The sequence below is a fragment of the Protomyctophum bolini genome (genome assembly GCF_963924005.1).
Source record: "Protomyctophum bolini genome assembly, chromosome: 20".
Taxonomy (NCBI): Eukaryota; Metazoa; Chordata; class Actinopteri; order Myctophiformes; family Myctophidae; genus Protomyctophum; species Protomyctophum bolini.
In genome coordinates, this window is record NC_137881.1 from 13391864 (window position 1) to 13410190 (window position 18327).

The window sequence follows — 18327 nt, forward strand, 5'->3', positions numbered from 1 at the left end:
GTTGAATGTGGGAAACGTACTGTACGTCTGTGGGTTTTTATAAATATTAACCAATAAAAAGGTTTCTTGAAAAGTAACATTTATACAAAGGTTTTGGTTCCTAAGACAGGACTTCATTACCTCAGCTCCTCCTGGGAGAGAAGGATCAGTTCAGGACACTGAGCCCCGGTTGATGGTCAAGTAGTTTCACAAAGAGGACTGGCTGTGCTCAAAACCACTGGTTCCCAAACTTGTTCATGTCAAGGTTGAATGACCCCCAAAATGACTCTTATGTGAAGAGGTATGCCAGGGACCCCCATAAGAGAAGATGTTTACGGCTCTAGCAGTGATTTCCAGGGGTCCCAGTTTGACCTGAATTAGGCTACGCTCCACCATTTAATGGCATTTCTATCTCTGGGACCCCAAAGTATATTGTAAACTCAATGTTAATTTAACTCCATTTGGTTCCATTTGTACACTCTCAGAGTTACAGACCCATATGGGTCCATTTGGGTCCTAACTATAATTTAGCTGGGGACCCCCTGGGACTCCCTCAAGGACCCTGGTAGTCCCGGGAAAAATCAACCATATATAGCAGCCCTGCATGCCTCTGTCTTGATACTATCATTCTGATCTTGGCTGCATGCTGGCGTTGCATGCTGTGTATAGCAGATATACAAGCTCGCAACGTGTCACTAATGTGACACGCTGTGAGCTTGTAGATCTGCTATTTACTGAGCACAACACCGTCACGCAATGAAGTATAATTGAAGCTTGAGATGCATCAAAACTCCAGGTTCAAGATTCAGGAAGATGTTTTTTCCTCCTTAGGCTGTCAGAGCCCGGAAAAAGGACAGGAAATACAAACAAACGACACTAAACTGCATTCAATCTGTAAATTCCCACATACTGTATACTTGCATTTGTGTGTATACATTTTCTTTACTAAATTATTCAAACCCCCCCCACACCAACATATTCTGCACACTGACTTCCCATTGCTGTTTACCCCGACCTTACTGGATCTTATTTCTATTATAGTGTTATCATTATTATCATTATCTTGTTATATTGTATATTATCTTGTATATTTTATTTTGAAGGCCTTCACGTCTGTCTGTCTGTCTGAGAGAGAGAGAGAGAGAGAGAGAGAGAGAGAGAGAGGAACATGAAAAGACAATGGAGATGTCAGTAATTGAACATCAAAGTGTAGCACGTGTTATTTTCTTAATAACGGACACCTTTTAGTGTCTCTTTCTTGCAGCAAAAGGAGCACACATTATATTCTTAGCCATATTGCGTCCAAAACCTCGAGGGAAAATCTAACCGCTAGGCTTTGGCTGCACTTCCGTTCACGCTCCCTCGATTCACTCGCTCCGGGGCGTGGGGTGGGTGTTTTGCTCAAGGACACGTTGGAGCCGGATGGCAGCCTGTGAGGGACACACGCTCCAGCTGTTGCAGGAAATTGTAACGTGTTGAAGAACTTGAAGTCAGTCCATTTTTAGGTTTTGGCCTCTGCGGGGCAATCACACCTGTAACCTTCATGGCAGATGCTTGAATTAATCGTTTCTGTCGTCTGTACCTGATGCTCTGCACGGAGACGAGTACTGTGGTTGAGAACGGTACGGCGAGGCTTGAGATTAATGACCTCTGTCTCCACTACGAGACGTCCTTGCTTAACTCATTTAGACCTGAGAACAAATTCTACAAATGCCTTCTAAATCCTGTCGTTCTCAAACATTTTCATGTCAAGGACCCCCTAAAATATATGTAATTGGCCGCCGACCTCCCATCTGAAAATATGTTGTTCCAGCTAGGGAAGCTCGTAGCTAAATGTATAACATAAATTATAATGCTTTAAAAAAACACCAAAAGGGGTTCCAGCCCGGAATGGATTAATCACTGAGCCGCCCGGCACTTCTATGATCTATTGAGCTATTCTCAAACACAGTGACGGACAGGGGACAGACAGACTGATAGCCCACAGTGACGGATAGGGGACAAGGCAGACTGATAGCCCACAGTGACAGGGGACAGACAGACTGATAGCCCACAGTGACAGGGGACAGACTGATAGCCCACAGTGACAGGGGACAGACAGACTGATAGCCTACAGTGACAGGGGACAGACAGACTGATAGCCCACAGTGACGGATAGGGGACAAGGCAGACTGATAGCCCACAGTGACAGGGGACAGACAGACTGATAGCCCACAGTGACAGACAGGGGACAGACAGACTGTTAGCCCACAGTGACAGGGGACAGACAGACTGATAGCCCACAGTGACAGGGGACAGACAGACTGATAGCCCACAGTGACAGGGGACAGACAGACTGATAGCCCACAGTGACAGGGGACAGACAGACTGATAGCCCACAGTGATGGACAGGGGACAGACAGACAGACTGATAGCCCACAGTGACGGACAGGGGACAGACAGACAGACTGATATCCCACAGTGACAGGGGACAGACAGACTGATAACCCACAGTGACAGGGGACAGACAGACTGATAGCCCACAGTGACGGACAGGGGACAGACAGACTGATAGCCCACAGTGACAGGGGACAGACAGACTGATAGCCCACAGTGACGGACAGGGGACAGACAGACAGACAGACTGATAGCCCACAGTGACAGGGGACAGACATAGACTTATAGCCGCCTACACTAGCCCTGGTCCAGTGCTTACAGCGAGTCTCTCTCTGACACCCATCCGCTCCCATCCAATTCCCCAAAAATAAACAAAATGACGTAACTACTCACCGACACACAGCCTGCTAGGTAAATTCTATTCTCGAAGCTATTCCCCAGCTTCTCTCTAAAATGAACTATTTTAGTCATTAAATAAAAGGAATCCAACCAGATCGGTGCAGGCAAAACCCGGAAATGCCGTAGTAGAAGAAATTACTCTGGTACATTCACTACATTGCTGTATTAAAATGGCACAAAGTGCATTTTGTGTCAGTGAGTATTTCGAGAATTTCGGGGGAATTTTAAACCCTCGCACACAGTGGAAAAGCTGCTAGTGAGCAGTGGATGGGAGTCCGTCAGGGCGTCAGAGAGAGACTCGCTGTAAGCACTGGACCAGGGCTAAGTCCACAGACTCCAAACCAGGGGAAGGAATCAAGATGGCAGCAGTCAGCATAATTACTAGTTACCCGCTTCAACTCTAAATTCGTTGTTGTACATTGATAGTAGCCGATCTACAAGCTTGCAATGCAGAAATGGCAGTATGGCCTATATTATATAAGTGGACTGGAACCATGATCCAAGGAATCCAGGGAAAATTCATTATATGACCTAGGGTTCAATAGGGCAAAATATAGAGTGGGCTGGGATAGCGCCATCATAGCTCCGGACTCTCTATCTCTCTCTCACATACACACACACACACACACACACACACACACACACACACACACACACACACACACACACACATACACATACACACATAGCTGAATGGTTACCATCCAGACGTGTTGTGAGCTTGTAGATCGGTTACTGTCGTGTGTGTGTGTGTGTGTGTGTGTGTGTGTGTGTGTGTGTGTGTGTGTGTGTGTGTGTGTGTGTGTGTGTGTGTGTGTGTGTGTGTGTGTGTGTGTGTGTGTGTGTGTGTGTGTGTGTGTGTGTGTGTGTGTGTGTGTGTGTGTGTGTGTGTGTGTGTGTGTGTGTGTGTGTGTGTGTGTGTGTGTGTGTGTGTGCGCGTGTTGGGTGGTCCAAAACTGTTGCTTTTCAGTATTCAAATAAAAGAAAACAGCAAAAGTAGCAGATCCACACGCTCAACATTGAGCTTGCATATCTGCTATACTTTTCATGCTTATTTATGACGCCGATAGCATGATCAAAAGAATATGGGAAGAATATGGGAAAATGTACATAGTCCTATGAATGTGGAGATGCGAGGGGGGAGGGGGGGGCAGCCCAGCGGGTCGGTCCGCTGAGACGGCAGCTCGACCGGCCCGGTGAGACCGCAGTCAGTCAGTAATAGCGATAAGTCTCTCTCCCAAGAGAGGCAGAGGAAAGCTGTTGTGCGATTTTGTAATCATATATTTCACACACCGCTCAACCGGAGCAGCCAGCTTGCGTGCCTCGCGGCCAAAATACACTGTCAGGCGGAAAGAACCTCTTATCGTCACATTCGAACCCTCTCTGTGTGTTTTGGTAAATGAACGCCCTACTTGATCATACTAAGTACAACGTCACTACAAGCATCAAGAGTATAGCAGATCTGCTTCCTGCCCCGTTCTGACCTTTTGTAGATCTGCAGTTTTGTTACGCTTTTGAATTTGAATCCTGAAAGGTTTCGGACATATGAGGTTTCCACCCGACGAAGGCGATGTGTTTGTTTGTTTGTGTATGTGTGCGTGCATGCGTGTGTGTTCCCTCTCCTGTGTATGCTTACATTCCCTCCCTAAAGACGATTCCGTATCTGTGTGGCATTGCTTGCTCGCGCACGCATGTGTGTGTGTGTGTGTGTGTGTGTGTGTGTGTGTGCGTGCGTGCGTGCATTGACTTAATGTGCACGACAGTCATGTACGTATATTTAGCAAGCACATGTGCTCTTTTTCAGGGCATGCCTGCCAGTGCATGCCTTTATGTCTTTGTGTGTTTACCTCTGTGCATACCTGTGTGCGTGCCCGTGCGTGCGGGCGTGCATGCTAAGTGGACATGCTCTGGTTATAGTGGCCTGATAAACAGAGACCCTCCAGAATGGATTAATTAACAACCCAGACCGGAACCCCCCGTGGGGGGGAGTGCCTTCTGCACTGCTAACCTAACCAGCCCTCTCCTCTCCTCTCCTCTCCTCTCCTCTCCTCTCCTCTCCTCTCCTCTCCTCTCTGCTAACCTAACCAGCCCTCTCCTCTCCTCTCCTCTCCTCTCCTCTCCGCCAAACAGTGGCACAAACAGTAGCCTATACGCACAAGACATGCTCAGGAGCAAATGTGCTCACACCAACAGTGCACGCACACACACACACACACACGATGCAGTTTGAAGACAGTCCGCGGGGGACCCTGCTGTTACTGCGGCCTATAAACACACATCGACATGGGAGTGCAGGACTCTGGAGGAACTGGAAGCAGCCTTTGCACTTTGCAACGACAGTTATACTCCCTCCACGGCGGAGAAGCTCAATGGACTTATCGTGTTTCTACTGGTTTATACAAACCCTCTCCAGTTATCCCGTTTAGACCAGAGGAACGCGTCTGTGTCACCGTATAGCTTTAAACCATCCTTTTAAACTTTAGCTGTTGAAAAATAGCAGATCTACAAGTGCCGCACTACGAGCTTGTAGGTGTCGCAAATATTTCCATACATATTATTTCACAGCAAACGTTTTTAACTCAAATATTTGCTTCTGAGGGGTACATGCCATGGTATACAACACATTTTCAGATGGGGGGTCGGTGGCCAAATACATACATAATTCTGGGGGTCCTTGACGTGAAATAGTTTGAGAACCACTGACATAGAATCATAGGATTTTCAGCAAACTGTCGTGATTTAGAAGACATTTGTAGAACGTGGTCTCGGGTCTAAATGGGTTATAGGCTGACAAAAGCATGGAGCGACAACAGAAGCAATCCTTTGAAAATGTGTTTGGTGCGACCGTGCAGTGAAAGAACAGTAATGGGAATTTACTGCATTTCATTTATTCTTTTATTGAGCAATTACTGAGAGAATGGAATCCAAGAAATCCTTTGCCCCCGATGGACCCAACTTCATGAAGCTATATAAATGGCCACATTCAGCAGAATGAAATTGCAATAAAGGTGGTCGCAGGTGTATTGAGCCCGAGGCTAAAAGAAACCACGTGTTTTGCCCTGTAAAGTAGATAAAATCCATGTTTTGCCTTGTAAAGTAGATATAAAATCCAAAAGGTGAAGCACGCATATCTCAGAAAAAAGCATTGACGGGTGCTGAACAAAAATATGTACATACAAAGAAGGTAGGATGTCAGGATATCAGAATCGGTCAGATGCCGTATGACCCTGCGCATAATCGTATATCAGTCATAATTTCATAATCGTGCACCCCTCCTCGTGGGCCTTGCAAAACGGGGGAGCGATAAAACGCGCCTATAGTTCATTTTCAATGAGACCTGCGTTTTTTGCTCTGAGAAGTCGCGGTGCGACAACGCAAGCGTATTTACGTGAGTGCGGTCCCGTGAATTTGTTGCGCTCGCATGCTCGTTTCGTGCACACGCCCGCGACTCACCAGACCTGGATTCGGTTTAGCTTTTTCTTTTACGCTTGCGTTGTCGCGTCCCTCTGGAACAGACCTGTAGCAGACCTGTCGTTGCTCCAGGCAACGTGTGTGTTCCTCGCTCCCCGTTTGCAAGGCCGTGTAGGCTTCCCAGGTCTTAATGGGTTAAACTCTGGATGCTGGCTATAATGAACTCACTGACTGTATAATGTCCTCACTGACCTGATGGCTGCAGAATTCACCGCCTCACAAGATTGTGCTCTGCTGCTCTGCTGCGCTCAGTTCAATTCAGTTCAGCTCATCTTTATACTTCAGTGCCGTCTGCCATGTGTGTTACTGTAACACAATGAAATATGGGCGACCCGGCTCTCTCTCTCTCTCTCTCTCTCTCTCTGCCAAGGAAGGACACACCGACCCAAAACCAACAAAGACACACTCACAAAAAAACCTGACCGCAGACCTAGACTAGACCGTGTGTGTAAGCACACACACACACACACACACACACACAATGCACCCATATGTATATGTTACACAATATACGGCACAGGATAACGTTACGTTGTGTGCGTGTGCGTGTGTGCGTGCGCTCCTTGTGTTGGTCTGAAGAGCCACTGGGGGGGAAACTCCTGTTTTTGTTTGATGTTGCAGTTTGTAGGTTTTATCTTTCTGTCCTCGGAGAGGTTAGGGTTTCCTTTGTGTTCATGATGGGAATACAGCACACCATCCCTCAGCGTACCGTAACTCCTGCAGCCCCACCCCTCCGTCCGGCCCACCCCCCGTTTGCCAATCACACCTTGTGTTCGGTGTTCGGTCCCCCCCCCCCCCCCCCCCGGTTCAACAACCACCACACCCAAAAAAACGCCAACGGTGCCAAATGCACCACCAGCCTCCATTGTTTCACTGATGGGTCACTTCCATGAGACATGCAGGACAAGAGACAAACGAGAAGAGGGTTTTTTTTGTATAAAGAAAAGGGTCTTATAATGCAGTGGTTCCCAAAGTGGGGACCGGGGACCCCCATGGGTCCTTGAGGGACTTCCAGGGGGTCCCCAGATAAATGATAGTTTGGAACCAAATGGACCCCTATTCTGTAACTCTGAGAGTGTACAGATGGAACCAAATGGACCCTAGAGATTTGTAAACACTCTCAGTGTTAAATGAACTTTGATTTTACAATACAAATTGGGGGTCCCAGAGATAGAAATGCTATTCAAATGGGGGTCCGTAACTCATGGTGCATGTCCTTGAAATTAAACGGGTTGAGAATCACTGCTAGAGCCGTAAAAATCTTCTCTTACGGGGGTCCCTGGAATATGAATGGGTGTCGGCGGGCTAATAATTAGTGTCAATTTGGGGGTCCTTGACATGAAAAGGTTTGGGAACCAATGTTATAAATAATGGACGTGAAGATGTAATATATATAATATATATAATACATGGAAATACAGTGAGTTAATACCGCCTGCTTCCCTCACCAGATTTGTGCGTGTGTGTGTTCGTGTGTGTGTGTGTGTGTTCGTGTGTGGTGATGTTGTACAATCCGTGTGTGTGTGTGTGTGTGTGTGTGTGTGTGTGTGTGTGTGCATGTGTGCCTCAGAGGGGAGAAGCCGGGGTGTTGTATTTTGTTTGAAGTAGTCGCTGCTATAGGATTTGTCTCCCCTCGGAGGAGGGAGGGGTTCATATACCCTCAGGGTTCATGGGAATACAGCACCACTGTGAGGCCTGGGGTGTACTGTAAACGAGGTGCCCCCCCCCTTATTCCCATCACCTGCTTAAACCACGCCCACAAGGTGTCAACAAGCAGCTTCATAACAGAATAACAGATGTTAGTGCACGCTTGATCAAACTCCACCCGCTGTCCAACATCAATAGATTCTGCACTAGTACACTACAACATACATCCACATCCACACACAGTCACACTTTAACCACTTTCAACATATAACATTGCTGGGGGGGTTTTATAGCTTAAAGGAGAATTCCATGCTAGAAGGCTTTCTTACCTTTATTTGTAGTTGTTACGTCCCCACCAAAGAGGTCCAGCATTAATGGCTATTTGGCCACACCTCAGTAAACTATAGACTAAAAACGGTCAAACCTAACATTATTCCTAACCTCATAACCTCAGTAAAATGGTGCCAAAACCCTAACCCTATTCCGTAAGCGTAACAACCAGTTAAACTATGCCTAACCCTGAACTTATTTTGAACCTTATTCTTAGTGAAGCATTCCAGTTACCCCTATGGTTGTGGCTATTTAACACACACACACACACACACACACACACACACACACACACACACACACACACACACACACACACACACACACACACACAAGCCAGACAATGAGGCACACCTTCACACCTCTCCACACACACTTAATTACATGTGCAAACTGTAACACATGCATGTGTAGTACATATACAGAGCGAGCACACACATGCGCGCACACACACACACACGCTCGTTCTGTGCCAGTCTTGAAACGTGAGTCCAGTGCTTACCAGCCGCCACACAGGACCAGTTACCCTCGGTGCTCACATTTCAGGGTGTGACAAAAGGTGTTTCTGTGCCCATCCTAGCTGGCTGCATGTTAATGTGGTGATCACATCACATAATGGAGCACTGTCTGTCAAACCCCCTCCCCCCCGCCCCCTGCGTGCTGAATTTACATTTTTAGTTAACACTCAGAGCTGTACTGATTAGCATCTTTGGCTTAGGACATGTGCCCTCCTCCCCTCCCCTCCGCTCCACTCCACACCAAACGCACACACGGGTATTAACCCCAAACCACACCAAAAGGTCGGGGCGGTTTCACACCAATGCAACTCATTGAGTTTCAAACTCAACCTTAAAAACCCGTCTCGTGGCTCAGTGGTCCAGGCGCCTTGGCTGGTAATCCAGTCTGGCAAGTGTGCCACGGGTTCGACTCCCGATCCCGACGGCCTTTACTGCATGTCACTCCCCCATCTCTCTCCCCATTTCCTATCAGCCTACCATCTGTCCCTCTATAACAAATATTAAATAAAGGCAGAAGCCGCCAAAAAAACCCAATAAACCCTGTCTCGTCCCGACCCGACGGTGAGGTTTGGACTTAACTCTCCACCCTGTGATAATGGACAAAACAAATGCTTTAATAACCCGTAAAGGCCGGTTTGTACTTAGTTGCGTGCTGGAGTCATGTACCGGATAGACTGGAACTCACCTATGCTTTCTATGGCATATAGGCAGCTCCCTGCAGGATCCGCCGGGAGAAACAACACGCAGCTGCATGACATGAGACTAATTGAGATTAATTAGAGCGACAGAGAGAGAGGACTGTGTGTGTGTCAATTTAACAAAGGTGCAGACGATCAGAAATCAGCAGAGAGTGAACGACGTTGGCGCTACTGTATGCCGTATTGAAGTGGAAATAAAAACGTCTGGGTTTAGGTACCCGGACATACTGCAAGACCATAACGGGCCGGGCGTTGTGAGCTTGACATTTAAAACCCAAGAGTTAAATGAACTCGGGTTTTTACTGTGCGTGAGAAATGTCAGCGCTCGTCCTTTTGCTGCCGTTTTCCACTTTCCACAACACCAATGGCAGGTTGTGACTTTGTGGCACGGAGGACAAATTGACGGGAGTGGTGTGTGTGCATGAGGGTGACAGCCCAGGGCTTATTGGGCCTGCATTCAGTGGACTGTTACTTTGTGGCGCGGGGAAAACGTTTTCGTTCCACTTGTCAATGTCCAGACGGAAGGAGCCAGACTCTCCTGCATGGTCAGTGGTGTGATCTGGATTAAAAAGAAACGGTTTGTTCTGTGGGAGATTACGTGGGGGAAAGCTGTGCGTCTGGCATGGATGGGCAGCACCACCAACCATATAAAGAAGTACAGCAAAACCCACAGCAAAGAAGTGCTGGTTGTAACTACACAACTATATGTGGGTGTTCTACACCAGTGGTTCTGGTTCACAGCCTGTTGTGGATCAGAGCACACTTGAAAGTATCTCCAAAGTGTTTGTGGCACCACTTGTTAAATAGTTGCCAGCCACAACCATAGGGGTAACCGGAATGTTCACCTTAAAACACGCTCGCCCTAATTATTTCCCCCCTGGTGACCTCACGCCAAACCACTCACTGGGATGGTTCTTTATTGTGTTCTTGTATGAATGAATGATTTTATCCCATTTAGACCTGACGTCAAAAAAATTAAAAATCTAAATGGAATATTTCTGAAAAACCTCATGTTTCTGTATCAGTGGCGCTCAATATTTCATATCAAGGGCCCCAAAAATGATATGTATTTGACCACCGACCCCCATCTGAAAATATGTTGTTCCAGGGACCCCCCAGAAGCAAAGATTTGAGTTAAAAACGTTCGTTCTGAAAAAATATATATTCCAAATTTGCGACACATTTTCACGATTTTTCTAAAATAGCAGACCTACAAGCTCGTAGCGCGCCACTCGGTGGCGCACTATGAGCTTGTAGATCTGCTATTTTTCAATAGCTAAATTATAACATAATGTTTAAAACACCAAAAGGGGTTCCCGCCCAAAATGGGTTGTTTCCGTGTCTGGCTTGCCTTTCGCAGCCCATCCCTTACGCTTTATGGGATTATTCACACATTTACAATACATTATTTACGACAATACACTATTACATTTACAATACATCATTTTACAGTACATTATATTTCCTGTGCCAACTTGTATTTGTTTCACTGAGAATAAGGTTCAAAATAAGTTCAGGGTTAGGCATAGTTTAACTGGTTGTTACGCCTACGGAATAGGGTTAGGGTTTTGGCACCATTTTACTGAGGTTATTATGGTTAGGAATAATGTTAGGTTTGACCGTCTTTAGGCATAGTTTACTGAGATTATGTTTAGGATTACCAGCCTGGGCAGTAATTGGACACACTGTGTGTGTGTGTGTGTGTGTGTGTGTGTGTGTGTGTGTGTGTGTGTGTGTGTGTGTGTGTGTGTGTGTGTGTGTGTATCCCTTAACACCGGGCATTAACCTCACTTCGACATTGCAAAAGCAGACTGCAACACAAACACACACACACACACACACGTACGCACACACTTTCCCCTCGCTCCTCGGGCCATGATTTAAGAGGCCGGCCACAACAAGTACATTTTTTATCACTTGAGTTCTCATCGCACAAGGTCAAGGCCAGCAGTCGTGACCAGTGACCACACAGTCAAAGCCATTAGTGAGCTACTACTACTACTACTACTACATTACATACACTCAGGGGCCAACACTACACCCAGCCAGTATGTCTTGTACTGTCAGTCTTTGTACTGATTGCAAAGGTCTTGTTGCTGTTGTTGGTGGTGGTGGTGTAGTCCCCCGTGACATGTGTGTGATCCCGCACGTGCTTTAACGTTGCATGATGTGTGTCACATGTGCTAGACTGGCTAGAAACTAGCCGATCTGAAAAGCTCACAGTGCGTCATGCGTCACGACATGGGCATCATACAGACAGTGGCACTTTTATTCCACGGGATCAGAGCATTAGATATGCCACGGATCATAATTAGTTTCGTTTTGAAACGCAGAGAAGTGCGTAATTGTTTGTAAGTATGTTAATTCCACAGTGATTTCAAGCTATAATCAGCCGGCTGTAACACAGTGAAGAATAATTCTAGTTCTTAAGTGCAGAGTATTGTATTACTTGGACCAGTGCAACTGTCACAGTGTTCAAACTAGCTAAATGTTATTTTCTAAGTGAAGATTTTCCAATGTGTGCCACAACATGCGTAAAAATAAAACTCAAAACGTATCAAGAATTTGTTTCATTTATCTCTCATACAATAAAACAGCAAGAAGAAGGGGGAGAAAATGTGAGATTAAAATATTATTTTATTTGTAATGAATACCATTGAAGAACTCATGAAATAAATACCTCCAATTTAACGTCTTGGTTCCAGGAACCAATATGTAGTGCATGGGGTTTGTCTTCAAAAGCAGAATAAACAAGGCCAGACATGTTTTCACCACACTACGACCCATCTGGAACTCCAAAGTACTGTCCCTCTGAAATAAGACCAGAATATTTAACACCAACATCAAGTTCTCCTCTATGGATCAGAGACATGGAGAGTGACAAATATTTACCACCAACAAACTCCAGACTATTGTGTCAACAGATGCCTGAGATCAGTGGAGAGTGAGGCAAAGACGACCGGACTATCGTGGGCCCAGCTGAAGATAACTGCTCAAAACAGAGTCCGATGGCGGGGTGTGATTGCGGCCCTATGCTCCACATACATAGGAGCCTACAGGAATATGTCAAGTAAGTCAAGGGGCCCGGTTTGTCTTTGGCCCCGGGGCTAGAGAGCTGTGGTATACGTATTACGTACGTCTGTCTCTCCGAGGACACCGTCTAACAAACCACCCACTTAGGTTTTATATCAAAGTCTAAAACGACAACTGCTGCCCCCCCCCCACCGAGGACACCGTCTAACAAACCACCCACTTAGGTTTTATATCAAAGTCTAAAATGACAACTGCTGCCCCCCCCCCCCAAGGCAGCAGTTGTCGTTTTCAAAGGCCTCGTTCTATGAACAGTGATGACTTCAGTGTAGCACTGTCATGCATCGAGTCTAGTCAGCACACACTTTGTCATATGACTGTCTCAAGGAGTATAGGGCTGTGTGTGTGTGTGTGTGTGTGTGTGTGTGTGTGTGTGTGTGTGTGTGTGTGTGTGTGTGTGTGTGTGTGTGTGTGTGTGTGTGTGTGTGTGTGTGTGTGTGTGTGTGTGTGCGTGCACGCTTGCATTCATTGTTGTTCGCTGCAGTGTTCCAACAGGGTTCATTCCCATTCATCTCTTTTGTCTTGTGGCTTTCATGTGGGCACAACACACACACACACACACACGCACACACACACACACACACACACACACAGCACAGCACAAGAACCAGGTCTGTTAGTGACCTACTGTAATCATTTAGCGACTCCCCCTGCCCCCCACAACCACCCACTGGTTGCCACTTGTCAAGTCCGCTTCTTTCCCGCCAATGTTGGCGGGAAACAAGATTCAATCATTCAAGATTCAATCATGTATTGCCATTTCAACAAGTCGATAGGAATTTGTCTTGGTTCATACTCAACATATACAGACAACCATAGATACAACTAGAACTGCACTCTGCCGAGTGCATACTTGCTTGTTGCACACTAGTAGGCCATAAATGGCCAACTAGTGCGCAAGCAGAGCGTGCAAGTACTTTCGACCGCTGTAAACTGTCACATCTCAGTATCTCTGTGAAGGAACGTTTGAAATGTATAATCATTAGGTGTAACTATAGAGTATGTAGTTGTAATTTGATTAGCAGTATACTGTGGTTACTTGGTGCCAAAAAGTGACAGCCGTCAACAATTTTTTGGGTATGCAAGAAAAGCAGCAAATCTGTGCCTGGTTTGCTGGGACCAGATTACACAGATGTCCATTTTTCTTACGTCATCATTGAGACTTGAGAGCTAGTCATACATATACACACCACGTACTCTGGTATACATACGTGTACATATACGTATACTATATAGAGTATGTAGTTGTAATTTGATTAGCAGTATACTGTGGTTACTTGGTGCCAAAAAGTCACAGCCGTTAACCATTTTTTTGTGTATGCAAATCTGTGCCTGGTTTGCTGGGACCAGATTACACAGATGACCATTTTTCTTACGTCATCGTTGAGAGATGGGACCAGAGTACATGGTGTGTATATGTATGACTAGCTCTCAATGATGACGTAAGAGAAATGGTCATCTGTGTAATCTGGTCCCAGCAAACCAGGCACAGATTTGCTTACACAGAAAAGTGGTTGACGGCTGTCACGTTGAAGAGACCGGGCGAAATTATTACTTGCGCGCTCTGCTTGCGCAAGTAAAAACAAGAAGGAGAATACAATACAAAAACCAGCAGCATAGGTTAGTCGCGTGTTACGTTTTTTTTGGCTTGTTTTGAAAATCGAAAAAGCCAACATTTCTTCGATGTACAGTTTAAATACCTTTGGGGGAGTGTGAATCACATTGAGTGACAGAATTGCGTGTAAGTAATTGTAGCCTATAATAAATGACCAAAACATTCATAATTATAGACATACATAATTACATATTCGAATCATAGTGATGAATGCATAAAAGTTGACAACACTGCCACCTCCCTCGCGTGTTCTAACCTACTTGCTGAGACACATGCACATGGCTTGACAGAGAGAAGCACGGATATGGACAGACTGACAGTGACACCAACAGAAATTCAGAGAGAGCTACAGCAGAGAGAGAGAGAGAGAGAGAGAGAGAGAGAGAGAGAGAGAGAGAGAGAGAGAGAGAGAGAGAGACGGGCAATATATAAGAGCGTCTTAGGAGGCACTGAAGGCATGCAGAGAACGAAAGAAAAAGATGTGAGTATATGAGTTATAGAGAGAGGGAGAGACGGACGGAGAGAGAGAGACAGTAGGACAGGTGCAGACAGACAGACGGTGATGCAGACAATCCAAAATAAATGGACATCCAGAAAAAGAAGAGGAACAGCGGTATAGAGAGAAGGAGCCCCAAAAAACACACAGTCAGTGACACATACGAGCAGCAGAAAGGAGCTGGAGGAGAGAGATGGAGATGGAGATCTATGGAGAGACAGACAGACAGACAGACGGAGAGAGAGCGCGTATAAATAGATGGACACGCACACATACACACGCACACACACAGTGACTCCACTGTAAAATCCCGGAACATGTGAAGTGTTTAAATCCAAAATACCCGTCCGTGTGTAATAATTAATTTCCATATATTGTTTATTTATGGTCATAACATACACTAGAACACGAATACAACCCAGACGCACCTCACCTCACGAGCACACCTGACCTCAAACGGTTTAGTGTTCTGATGATTGACGATGATTCTAAATACGACTGACTTTTGACACTTAAAAAGTGTGATTAACATGACATGTCCTCCTGTTTATACTGTGACACGTTTAAATGGTGTTACAAATAAGTGAACCTAAACCCTTGGCGTGTGAGAGACAGACAGAGAGAGAGAGAGAGAGAGAGAAAGACATGCAGAGAGAGGGAGAAAAGATAAGATTAGCCTGTCCTCTTTAGTCAGTGTCCAGAGTATGCTCAAGGTAGGTTACATCAGGGGACAGATTTAGTTCCAGGTTTGAATTACCAAGAAGCCCACATCTTTTTTTACTCTGCTTTATTTTACATTTTCATCTCATGTATCTCTGTTTAGATGCAAGTAGTTGAACCTATAAGCTTATTGTCATATCAATAAATATAAAAGCTGAGACGTTGCTACTATTGCAATGACACTGCATATGACATGACAGCAGGGACGTGCACACATAGACAGCAAAGGGGGCTTCAGCCCCTGCCCTTTTACCCGTCTGTACAACAACTGCCCTTTCCAGACCACGGATGCAGCATTTTCTATAGGTGAAAGAAATGCAAATGCGTCTCCTTTCCATGCCACGCCGCCGGAAGGCAGCGTTCAGGAGAATTGCTTTTTTTCCCTGAACTTGAACGCAGCATTTTGCGTTGCACAAATTTGTTTCTAAATCCATGTCGTTACACCGCATCTCCACTATAGCTAAAAGAGTTCTGGGTTGCGCCCCGAAAATAGCTGAGCTACAAGCTCAGCTGCTCGCGTTGTGAGCTTGTAGTTCTGCTATTTTCGCTATTTTGGTCCCAAAAGTGGAATTTCAGTAACCTGACGCTGCCAGATCCAAAAAGCTTGCTACACAAATTTGTTTCACAGCTTATTTGGATCTGGGATCGCGGAAGCAAATTCGATGACGGGGCTGTTCCTTTTTTTCAAGATACATGGTAGATGATTGGATGGGAGCGTCTGTCTATCACCGTGTGGGCGTGCAAACACAACCAATCATATCGACGTGTCTATATACCGTCACATCCGCATCCCGCCTTTAGCTCACGCTGATTGGTTCGGTACGAAGCAGATCTGACTCAGGGCTCAACTCTGTCAGAGATCCCAGATGAGTGTTGTGTTGGGGAATATGTTTCCGCAATACCGCCCTCATCTGGCAGCGTCAGGTTAGAATTTCAGCCCCTGCCCCTCTAATACTCTGTCTCTGCACGTCCCTGTATGACATGACATCCGATAAGCCATGAACTCAACTCACTGCAAAAGAAAATACACTAGCCTATACGAAATGCTGCATAGATAATGATATCCCCTGGCAATTCAATCAACTAATGGACACCGAGTCAAATCAGGCCAAATCACATTGTCAAAACTTGAAGCATATAATTTATAATTTTATACCATTATCATCATGGTCTGTATACCAACTGGACCTAATATTGATGCGAGAGTGATTCTTGCATCAAATAATGGACTAACATCGTGATGCGGGGCAACAAAAGTGGTGTACAGTGAGTGCTGCCGCTAATATCTTGGCAGCCCTGCGACAGCAATTAATCTTTGTACGAAGGATTATTTAATTTGCAAGAGAGGTGTTTTATCATTCTGATGTGATTGATCAATCATCCCCTAAAAATAAAAAACAGTGCTTCTCAACCTGTGGGTCGCAACTGCATAACTGTACATTCCAAGTGCTTATCAGGGTGGGGGCGGTCCCCATGTTACTTTATTTTAATTTAATTTATTTTAATTTTTTGGGGGGGAGGGTCACAGCTTGAAAAGGTACACTGCCATAATTAAACCCCCGAGGAGCTTCGCCCCTCACGGAGAGAGAGACATCACAATAAACAACTTAAATACGCGTTATATAGGCTAATGTTGTTATAATTCGCTAATAGCAGATCTACAAGCTGCACGATTAAAGGCATATATGCAGCACATTGTGAACTTGTAATGTAGATTAACTATTTTCAGCGAAGCTGTTTGGTTGGTGTATTATTAGAATATGAATTTGTAGGAGTGGGGGTAAAAATAAAAGCACACCAAGTAGGCTATACGTGAGACACTACAAGTTGTAACTCTGCTCCATTTGACTAAAGAACAGAGAGTGCATGGTTGGTTGGGTTGGAGTCTTGGCGTGTCTTGTCACAACAACCGCCCGGGGAGTGCGTGTGTGTTGACGGCCAGCGACACACAGCAGCAGTCTATAATGTCATAACTCAGAGTCAGCCCCCCCAATGCCCCCATAAAGCAGCATCCAAAAACACACAAACAACGTCTATCATATGCCCCCCCGCATGCACACATCCTAACACCGTTTGCATATAGTTTCATTATAATTATACTGTTAGGTTCTTTATAGCTTATACGTATGATTCATGATGACTATGTATTTGATTTGATGCACCATGTTTTTTTTGTTCTTGTTCACTGTAAATTGCTCTGGATTAAGAAGAGCGTCTACTAAATGCCTATAAAGGGATGGATGCTGCACATGCAGCGACTCTCTCTCTCGTCGCGCTGCACGGCACGGGGATCTGCTGCCGTGAATTCGTTCGTGATGACAAAAGAACCGGCGGCGATAGATGATGATAGTCAGAGGCTCAGAGCAGAGAGTCACCGGCGTTACGTACCTTTGTCATGTCACTGCATGGAGCGATGGTGGCGGTTGCGTGTTAGCCTATGCTGCGGTGCGGTGGTCCCATGCACGGACGGACGGTCGGTCTCTCCACCATGCACCGGGTAGGTGGGTGGGCTGCGGGGCAGAGACAGTGTCCCCGCTCTGCTCTCTCCCTCTTCTTCTTCCTCACAAACCACCCGACCCGACCGGCCGGTGCTTGTGTTGTGTGTGACCCGTTGAGTCAAAGCTCTCTAGCGAGTGGTCCCTGAGTGAGGGGGTCCCTCTTCTCTTCTTGTGGTGGTGCACTGGTGATGATGGACTGATGTGATGAATGTTGTGTCGCAGTCAGTCAGTCAGCGAGGCGGCAGGCAGGTCACTGCTGCAAGGCAGAGGCAGTGCTGGTGACTCGGTGTCGGTCGCCGCGACGCGCACAAATAAACGAGATTCATCTCTCTCTCTCTCTCTCTCTCTCTCTCTCTCAGTGCGCGCGTACCTGTAGTGTGCACGTGACGTGACTCGCGACGCGGATCGTATCGTATTGACCATCAAAAGCGCACGCCACGCACGCACACAGCAACACAAACATTCATGAAAGGCTGCCCACAATGAAGGC

The 18327-nt window shown here is 46.0% G+C and overlaps 1 protein-coding gene across 1 annotated transcript in view; it reads right to left on the reverse strand.

Annotated features, from left to right (window-relative positions):
• The window catches only part of gal3st3 (galactose-3-O-sulfotransferase 3), a 45126-nt gene extending 27025 nt beyond the window's left edge, over positions 1-18101 (reverse strand). The window contains exon 1 of the mRNA XM_080792123.1: positions 17728-18101. The gene's annotated coding sequence lies outside the window, so the exon portion shown is untranslated. The remainder of the gene's footprint in view (positions 1-17727) is intronic.
• Positions 18102-18327: the final 226 nt, after the last annotated feature.